Source organism: Brassica oleracea, chromosome C4 (genome assembly GCF_000695525.1).
Source record: "Brassica oleracea var. oleracea cultivar TO1000 chromosome C4, BOL, whole genome shotgun sequence".
NCBI lineage: Eukaryota > Viridiplantae > Streptophyta > Magnoliopsida > Brassicales > Brassicaceae > Brassica > Brassica oleracea.
In genome coordinates this window covers 20,154,673-20,161,903 of record NC_027751.1, presented here as the reverse complement: position 1 = coordinate 20,161,903, position 7,231 = coordinate 20,154,673, and positions in this window count along the sequence as shown.

The window sequence follows — 7,231 nt, the reverse complement described above, 5'->3', positions numbered from 1 at the left end:
TTCTCTAGGAGATAGATGAGGCCTTCTCCCTTACAAGTAGCAATCGCGAAATCACAAAGCTCTCTAAGGTCTTTCTTGCGTAAAAACTAAGGTAGAAAACAAAGTAAATAAAAGAGGAATATATATAGGAGCCACATGCGGCTGGAGGGAAAACTAGGGAAAATCCCGAAATAGAATCTTCTATTTCCTGAAGTATCGGGGAACATGCCATCGGGGTGCTCCACTCATGCGAGAACTGTAGCATCCCCGATCCTAGATAGGATCGTCTGGATGGACCATGGTGTGAGGAGACGCACTAGCCAGGTCATACGACCTAAAGACAAGCGTGTCATGGTCCAAAACGTGGTTAAGGGAATCAGATAGCTGGAACTTAACCAAAATAAGGCAGAGGCAAGCTCAAAGGAGCTGGACAAGCGAGCTGGTAGCTGGACGAGGTCCGGGTGAAGCTCGATGAAGTGAATGATCAGAATGGATCATGGGAAAACTAAGTCTAGGTCTGGGAATAGACCAAGGGACTTAGAAGGATTGAAAAAGATAAAAGAAGCAAGCTGGACGCAGTGTATAACAGCTGGGCGATACGGTAAGCAAGCTCGACCAGCTAGGTGAAATGCAGTGCAGCTCGGTGTAGCTCACTGAAGTGTAGGTCAGCTCCCTGAGCTGGATGGTCTAGCTCACTCAGCTGGGTCAGATGGGGATCAGCTCAACTCAGCTAGACTGAGTGTTCAGGTCTCGGGCAGTTGGGCCGGGTCTAGACAGTGGCCGGGCCATGTGGGCGACCCGTGTGTGCTGATGGGCTGGTGGGCTCTTGGGATTGAGCCAGGAGCAAGGGTAATCCGTGTGGGCTTGTTTTGAACATGTCCATGAGTGGTTTGACAGTTCCAGGACATCTGGTAACTGCCATAGGCGAATGGGTGCAATCGGTACCATTGATTAAATCAATGGACAGAAATGAAACCTAAGGGATGCAATGGTTAGAAAAGTAACCACCCCTTCTCCTATATAAGGAAGACAAGTCCGTACCTTTGCAGGCACGCCAGGGCTTCCTCCTACACCCTGAAACACAAAGAAAAAACGGAGAAAAGACAGAGAGTTGGTCGGATTCAACATCCAAGACCAAGAGTGGTTTGAAGGCCATAAAGGGGCAGTTTTGGGAGAGATAAAAGGGGAACTTATGAACGCCCCTTTGATGGGTTTTGATTCATGTTGACATCACCCAAAGCATCATCCAGGGCCTTAGAACACTCGCAATTAGTCAGGGAAGAAGTGGGATGGCCGGATTCCACTTTCTAAGGCCAAGATAGCCTTAAGGGGAGATGTGCGTGGGAAGGCAGTTTCATGGGAGATGGGAACGACCATGTGATGGTGTTTGATCATGGATGATCATGTCCTAGGCTTCCTCTATGTCTTGGGAACACACGCAAATATCCAGGAGAGAAGTCAGTAGGCCGGACTCCACTCTCAATGGCATGGACAGCCTTGAAGGCGGATGCAGTGTAGAAATCGGTTTCATGGGAGTTCAAGGGAAGAGATGAGCGACCCTTGCATGGATCTTATCATTACTGTAAGTATATGATAAGGGATTTATAATACATGATGGAGGCGTGCTTTGTAGGAGTCCATGATAAGGAAGGCACATGATCTAGTCAGATCATGTATAAGGTAACCGGTTTATGATTACTTTTCGGTTTATGTTTATGTCTCTTGTAAAATCGGTCCTGGCCAAGCATGGCATGCCCTTGAAGACTACATATATTGTGAAGTGATCTAAGGATCCAGTAGTTGAGGAAGGGGCCGGATCATAGTTGGTACAACTCGTCCATATGGTGTGATGGACGAATGCAATGCATCAGCCATACTATATGGGGCGGGACATGGGAACTTGGTTTGTGTTGATCACGGCCTGATCCATCAGAGTGTGATCTATGGATGGGTATGATTGGCCATGATCATATACCAGGGGTGAAGAGTCGTGACCTTTCAGTAAGGTTGTTATCCATGACAGTTAACCGAGTAAACGGAAACTGTTGTGGGATAGCGGTAGTGGCCGCATGATGAGAAGGCCGTGTGTTATCTGGTCTTGGGCAAGGATGGACGACCTGATCCATAGGTGATGGATCAAGGTGTCTGGTCTGATTGATCAAAGGATGCACCGGTTGTAAGAGCAAGATTGATCGGGTTCAATGGGACATGGTTCCATGGCCGGTTAGGTAAGTGTGAAGACTCATCAGTTCTGAGTCATGTGTGGTGGTTGGTTGATTGACTGAGGATTTGATGGGCCTTATTAGTACATAAGAGGACTTGGCTCCATGGGAGCATACGCTTAAGACATGGAGGCACTGAACTAAGGCCATTGGCCGGTTCAGGAATGAAGTCCATGGCTTAGCTGGGCTGTTCATGATCAGGATCCATATGATCCGGGTCGATTCATTGGATTCCGATTATGGGAATCTCTTAGTTGGAATTTATCATGAGTTTTCATGAATTTTAATTAATTTTTGGAGCACTTTTGGAAGTGACCAGAAATATAGCTGAAGACTTCCCAAAGGTCCTTGGTCTGTGGGGATGGTTGGCTGAGTGACTGAGTTCCAAAGGGAAGAGTTTATGCAGGTATAAGAGAGCTGTACGAGTAGACGGGGAGCTGGTCGAAGCTACCTCGCAGCTCTATCAGATGGAAGAGAGTGATGGAACCTAAAGTGAAGTGGTTAAGCTCAGCTAGCTGGATGAGCTAGCTAAACAGCTAAGTCAGCTGGGACAATGAGCTAACAAGCTCCGTGGATGTGGCAAATGTATGATCTAGCAATGTTGCATAGATCTAGATAGAATGGTTAGGGGAATGGAACCTCGGATTTGTATGACTTGGAAAGGGTTCAGGATCGACCTTGGAGCTAGCTGGTAGTTGAGTATACTAACCATTAGCTGAGGTGATTCGACCAGACAAGTATTATATTGGTCTTAGACCAATGGTTAAGTAGATATTACTCCGTTGTGCATAAGTTGAAATGATCTAAGCTAGGGAATGACTAAGGTAGTCTTAAGCTAAGATCTAAGTTAGCCATCGCCTATGGGAGAAAATATAGATAAAGGGCAAAATTTTGAGAGGTTCGGTCAGTGTATGGACCGAGCGACGTGAGGCTTTGTCCGCGGCCTAGACGGCCGGGATCGGGTCTTACAAGAACAGTCTGGCTGACTGTTCCGGTTGTGAAAACCTTCAAGTCAGGCTCTTTTCTTCCTTCTTTTGCTCCACCACAATCATTCTTCTCACCTATTAGACTCTCCGACCTGTAATGACTCAAAGGGACTAGAAATACTCGATAATAGCTTGAAAACTATTAGTAAGACATACATATAATGTGCAAAAAACACAATATATCAATTCCCCCAAACTTAGATCCTTGTTTGTCCTCAAACAAAATCAAGTACCAAGAACCAAGAGAAAGGTTTGAAAGAGTGCTAACTCGGTTATTCTCAGCAACCATACAATAACCACGAAACTCTGAACCATACAAGCAGTTTAGCTAAAACAACACATCCTTACCAAGAACCCCACTGACTGCTGTTCAAAACGGCTACATAATCTGTATCTCAGACCTGTAAAAGTTAAACTTTCTAGACAAAACTCCTTACATTCAATTAAGAGTGGCGTGAACTTCTTATCACATGCATTAGACAGGGTAACGGTCTAGGTATGAAACAGGTCGTTTTGTGTTTAAGTGGAGCTAATCAGTGTTTAGGGGTTACCAATTTTCGTAGAGGATGCAGGATATCGCGCAAAATTGCAAGAGATGATAGATCCATTGATGTCCACAGCTTCTACTCGTTTTTGTCTGTTCTTCGTTTCAGTTCAGTTTATCCGACCAAACACATGTTCTTCTTTTGGAACAGTCGCTGCATGATCCTCATCTCTTCATTCTTTGCACGCTCTCTTCTATTTTACTAGTGGCTTCCGTCTTTCTTAGGAATCTTCTCCTCCTTCATCACCTTATTCTGAAGTACATAAAGGAAATTATAATTTTTTATTTTTATTTAAAAAAAAAAAAATTCTTGGGATTTCTCGGTACTGGTGACGAAGCAGGAGGTAACATTGGTACTTCCGACATTCCACTGGAGTTCTTGACTTCATATTTATTCGTGTTTCTCTTTACTTTTGTTAGATCAATGGCGGCGGAGCAGTTGCTCCATGGTTTCTGCCTGTTCTTCAGCAGAACATTCTGTTGCATCAACGAGTAAGAGGCTGTGTCGATCCTTTCCTCTCTGACCCTTTTGCACATATCTGCACATAAGATACTGAATAACAAATGCATGAGGGTAGAATAAAGGCTTTAGTGTTTCAAGGTGGGTACTAGCTAAGGATGAGCTAGCCACTCAGGATCAACAAGATGGATAAAAGGAATAAGAAGTCGTGAGTGTTAGTCACGTTAAACTCTAGTCTAACGCCCATAACAAGAAGAATTACAGTCAAGATTAAGTTCAAGTTAGATGGAATTAAGTCTTTCCAGAGTAACCTCGACAAGCTGAGAGCTTTTGGAGAACAAGATGATGTAATGTCAGGGTGTTCTGGATCCACATGTGCTTATATTGCTTCTGCTAAGGTCACTGAATAAGATGAATTAAAGCACGAGGGTGGTTAATGCACATCATAGAATAGGGTCCTGATTCTCACAAAGTTTGGACTGACTCGATCCTAACAAACTGACGCGATAAAGACATCAAAATGACTCAAAGTGGACTGACTCTAAACATAAAACCAAGGGTAAACGATTAGTAGTAGATAAGTGCCTCCTCCAGACTTACTTCTCACCATCCCTGGTGAGAAAATAAATCAAGGAAAGGCCCAAATAATAAACAAGTGAATGAAACAGAAATAGTTCAAACGGATATAACAATGGAGATAGAACTAGGAGACTGCCTAGTCAGTATCATCGCTCTCGGACTAGCCACCAGAACGCGTATTCCTTCTCCGCAGAGTGGCCCACGGAGTCTGTTCTTCTCCCCTTGCAGTTCCTGCCGGCTCCTTCCCTGGTCGATGACTGCGCGGTGCTGGTTGCTCTTGACGAGGTGCAGCTGTGCTCGGAGCTTCCAAGCAACCTCCAGTGATCGCCTTCAGGATCCTCTTCATGAGGCTGTTATTCTTGCGCTGAGAATCTACCAACCAGCGACGGTAGGTGGCGTCATCTGCGTTATCATCAAGGGGGCCTAGGTCATACGCAGTGTCTCCTCCAACAGGGCCGACAAACTCAGCATCATCCATAGTGTCATCCTGGAAGGATGCTTTTGGGTCGGCGCATAGATACTGAGGATCGGGGATGAAACAGATGTTGACCACATCCCCAAGCGAGATGATGTCTGGTTGAGGCAGCTTGCAGTAGGGTTATTCCGGTCTTTACCAAGGAAGCTGTAGGTGGTCTCGTCGCGGAGAATCTGACCGTTGATCAGGTAACTCCGGGGTGTCGTTACACTGATAGGGGCTGAGATCAAGCTCCAAGTGGCGGAAAAGAGGAGTAAGCAAACTCCCAGAATGGTCCTTTTTCAGAGAACCCTTTGTGACCCTTGCCTTCTTGTCCACAAACATCTGAACAAACACACAACCTGGACTAGTCGTCATCGGAGAGATCGGAATCCCAATGTTTGCAGAATTGATCTCGTCCTCAACTCCTGCAAATAACATCTGATGCTCCCCTCGTTGCACCTTTGACGTCTGGTCGTTTGAGAAGAGCAAGTTGCTCAGGACCTTTGCAAGAATCTGCATAACAGGGTTACAGATGCGAGACTGACTGGCTGATCGGGATTTGAAATCCCCTGAAGCGATGAACTTCAAGAATGCTTGCTCCGGAGGAAACTTCCTTGGGAAGGATGTTTTAGGGTACTCCTTAGATATCTCATAGATCTCGGTCAGCTTTTCCAAACTTATGGAATGCTTAACGCCGCTCGCAAATAATGTGAAGTAGGCTTCCTCAAAGATTTGGAAGTCGGGCTTCTCGAAGGTTAGCTCCGCGGTGGCTAGGACTGGCCTCACCAAATCTGGGTACAGCGGGTGAGTGATGTGGAAAAGATCAGCTATTCCCAGCACATGGAGAACATCATGCAAATCCTCATGGATGCCCAAATCATTCAAAGCCCCGGCGTCAACGAATAGTGTTGGGAGGATGTTGATGTTGAGTAAGGCGTTGCAGCGACGCGAGGCTCTCTTATCCCATCTTTCCTCAGACGAGTCAGGGATGTTTGGGTCAGTGAGGGGTATCTCGGTTCCCTCTTCTCGTGGCCACGGGTGAGTCGGGGAGATGGTTATGTCCTCTGATGTTCCTCGAGCGTGTGGTGGTTTGATCTTGGAAGCCATCTTGGTTCGTCTGGGACCCATTTGCAAAACAAAACCAATTGAAAGTGCTTAGTACCATTCGATTGGGTTTAGTAGAAAAAGTCGGAAGCTTTTACTATTGTAGTTGCTCATTCCAAACATTTCCATAACCCCAATGTAAATAGAGCAAGCGATCGATAATAGTGAACCATATACAATCACTTAGAAGACTTGGTACTGAGATCAACTCGCCTACAACATAAATCGATTCAATAGATCCCAAATCCATATCAAATCAATCGATGCATGTGCAAATAAGAACAGTGGCGCAAAGGTTATAACCTTCCAACTACCCAAATCGATTCAACCAGTCTCAACTCAACTTCTATAAACCATCCTAGCAGCAAAAGGAGAGGTCAATTCTGATTTCGAAAACCCAAAAATCGATCTATTCTAGCGCAAAAGAAGAAGAGGAGATTATGGCCGAGAATCACATAGTGATTCCGCCTCTTACCGTTTGATTGGTGATGAAAGAGTCCTGCAAATAACCAAACAACTCGAAATCCAAGCAAGTATAAACCGAAAATCTCAAAACAAGTTGGAAAAGTTTAAAGAGTTTTAGTTTTAAAGAGGAATGGAAAGTGGCGAGGGAGGAGGCGTTTTTTTGGGAAAAGTGAGAGAGAGATGGGAGAAGTTCCCTTTTTATAGGCCCCCACTTCGTGCCCCAGTTCCCTCTTCTTAGTGTTTTCCTCAATTTTACAAAAAATCATTTAAAATATTTTTTTTTGGTCCCGAGAAACTTACTTTGGCGGAGCAGCTGCTCCGAATCAGGAACAGCCTGAGACTGTTCTGCTTGAGTAACCCGGGGTTTTTGTTTTCTGATTTTTACCCTGCAAATAAATTAAAAGAAACACAAAACAAAAATCTAAAAGAAATAAT